The 3249-nt window shown below is 39.4% G+C and overlaps 1 pseudogene; it reads right to left on the bottom strand.

The window, feature by feature from the left end:
• Positions 1-209: 209 nt before the first annotated feature.
• Positions 210-794, bottom strand: LOC144238831 (ubiquitin-conjugating enzyme E2 E3 pseudogene; annotated as a pseudogene).
• Positions 795-3249: the final 2455 nt, after the last annotated feature.

Raw genomic sequence — 3249 nt, 5'->3', positions numbered from 1 at the left:
GACATAAAAATTTGCAGCACAGGGATGCCTGGCTGGGTCAATTGGTAGAGCATACGACTCTTGGTCTCAGGGTTGTAGGTTCGAGTCCTACATTGCGAGCAGAGATTACCTAAAAATAAATTCTTTAAAGGAAATCCCAAGATTTGCAGCACAGTGAGAATGTGTCTCTGTTCGTTCTCATTGAATAGAAAGTATGTGAATTGGGTTGCCTATCGCTTTTTGTGTTCTGTTCTCTTCCTCAAATACAGAGAAGCTATGCTTCCAACTGGAGTATCTACAGAGTTGCAGTCTGTCAGAGGGAACAAGTCAGCAGCAAAATCTTTGAAATTGTCAAAGTGGGACTTCAGTTGTCTTTAAGGATGTAGAGACAGATGAGTCCTTGACTGTTGATGTAGTGACAGACTCTGGTGTGGAAAGTAACTTTCAGTGGTGGCTTACATGAATAATCACATAAAGATGTGATATCCAGAAAAACCTCACCACCTCCACACACAGAGCCAGGTGGGCCAAGTATAATGAATCTCCTTTCATAAATGTTATCTGCTTTAGGACCAGCATGGCAAGGAACATGGATGACTTCGGTTAGTTCCTTCTGAAGTCTTTTCACACAAGTGGTGGATAATTTAGCAGTGATTTTCCTAGAGAGTATGGCGCTTTTGTTTTTTGTTTTGTTTTTTCTGTTTGGTGACAGAGATTTTCCTTCTTCTTGTCCTTCAGGCTCTCTGATGTGCATCTGAACTACCACTGCCAGTTCTGGGCCTCTCATCATTGGATCTTTACCTATCACTGGACATGTTGGTGAAGTTATTTTTTGGAAAATTCTACTGCTCATCTGGCCTGTTCATACAGTTCTACAGTGTGGATGCAGAGAGGGGGAAAACCTTTTATTTTTTATTTTTTAATGTTTTTTATTTACTTCTAGGAGAGAGAGAGAGACAGCGTGAGCAGGGGAGCGTCAGAGAGAGAGGGAGTCACAGACTGAAATAGGCTCCAGGCTCTGAGCTGGCTGTCAGCACAGAGCCCGACGCGGGGCTCGAACCCACTAACCGTGAAATCATGACCTAAGCGAAAGTCAGACGCTTAATCGACTAAGCCACCCAGGCGCCCCAGGAAAAACCTTTCTTAAAGACATTCAGGTAGCTGGGAGTGGGGGTTGAGGGAGTAGGGGAAAAAGAAAGCCAAGGAGATTTGGGTTGGGGAGTGTGACAAATTGAAAGCAGGGGGATTGTGTCCCCTAGAACTTTTTTAAAGGGTAATTATTTTTTTAAGGGCATGGCCATCGATGATGCTTGCAGGCAGGCTGGTTTAGGTCAAGAAGCAGGGGTTTGTGAAGATAAGTTTACATATGACACCAGGGTGATGGATATACAATATTTTGCCTTTGTCAAAACCCATAGGACTTTTTATAGCACCAGAATGAATTTTAGTGTGTGCAAATAAAAAAACAGTTTAGTAGATTGAGAGACCTCAGAATGGAAGACATACGGTCACACAACAATCTAATTATATGACATTAATAACACAACCTCACTGCAGGGATAGGGAGAAAAGGTTCTGGCCTAAGTAAGTTTGGAAATGAGTGGCCTCTGTAAGACCAGAAGCAAAGGAACGGCACATAAACAAATATAGCTTCAGTTAATATTTGTTTTCCATAGAGGTATGAGCTAACAATTCTGAAGCCACTATACATATACATTAGAATTGAACAGTTAAGTAGATGAATGGCAGATGGTGGAAACCAGCTTTCTCATTCTTGAAGCTGGAGGATACAGACAAAAGAAAAAAAAAAGGCTAGAACGATCCATTGAGTAACAAAATAGAGTGGGAGACATCAGCATAAACTCATTTTAGCTTAATATAGACTCAGAAGGATACATATAGAAATACTTAGAGATATATGTATACATAAAAGTTAATATACCCCCATGTATTTCCTTATTCTGTTCGATAAAAGAGCCTAGAAGCAAGGACACCTAGTAGCAACAAGGACACTTAGCACACCTAACACTTAGATCTTGGTTTCTAGAGCCATTCTCCAATTAAGGGAACTAGGGCTTCTTGGAGAAATAGATGATTCTAGGGCTGTGACAGGGAATATACAAGATGTGCCTGCAGAACCTTATAGTGTCAGAAAGTAAGGAAGTACTCCTTACACACACACACACACACACAGATGACAGTATGTCAAAAGTATACAGAAACCAACTGAAACAGCTCCCGATGGTGAAAGCTGACATGATTTGAGCATCAAAATAAAGTAGCATTGAATTATAATCCAACGTACAAGGTCAATTTCCATGAATCCATTCTGGCATAAATAAATGGTTGAGTAAACCAACAGTTGGAAGCTAATAGACAAATCTCCTGTGGAGAAGAATTCCAAATGATTTATATAGAGAGTCTACACCTGTACCCTCAAGGGGATGGAGTATAACTCTTTACTTCATTAAGTGTGGACTACACATAGTGATTTCTTTCCAGAGAGTACAGAATGAAAAGGTAGGGAAAAAGAGTAACTTTACAGTGGAGAAACCTGACAAGCACTACTTGAGCCAGGTGACCAAGATTAACATAAGCAGTGACAAGTCATATCGGTAATATGTATTCGTGATACATGATAAGAATGGCACTTTACCCATGTGATCTTCCTCTCTAAAACACATACCCCTAGTGTAATGAAAAAAACCGTTAGACAAATCCCACTAGAAGGACATTGAACAAACCTGTATTCCTCCAGTCTGTCAGGATTATGAAAAACAAGGAAACTCTGAACAACTGTCACAACCAAGAGGAGCCCAAGGAGATCTGACAACTAATGTGATGTCTTGGTGGAATTGTGAAATAGAAAAGAGCTTTTGGCAAACAATAAGGAAATCTGAATAAAATATGGATTTTACTTAATAATAAGGTATCAGTATCTGTTCATTAATTGCAACATATATATACCATACTGATATGTTCATAATAGGAAAATAATAGGAACTATATGGGAGTTCTTTGTACTTCCTCTGAAACTTTTCAGGAAATCTAAAACTCTTCTAAAATAAAAGGGTTATATAAACCAAGCTTTACTAACACTCCATTGGATCCCATTACTTCATTCACCAAACCAGACTGTGCTTCAATCTTTATTTCCAGTGAATCTTCTAGATCTGCTGGTCTGGTTCAGTCTCACCAAGAGTAAAGGAAATGTGAAAGTAGCTTAAGCTGTGTCCATTATTTCAGGTTTTATTAAAAAAAAAACAAAAC

This window comes from Crocuta crocuta, unplaced genomic scaffold, assembly GCF_008692635.1.
Source record: "Crocuta crocuta isolate KB4526 unplaced genomic scaffold, BGI_CrCroc_1.0 scaffold116, whole genome shotgun sequence".
Classification (NCBI taxonomy): domain Eukaryota; kingdom Metazoa; phylum Chordata; class Mammalia; order Carnivora; family Hyaenidae; genus Crocuta; species Crocuta crocuta.
Note: the sequence above shows the minus strand (reverse complement) of the source record. Positions and strands in the feature narration are given on the sequence as shown.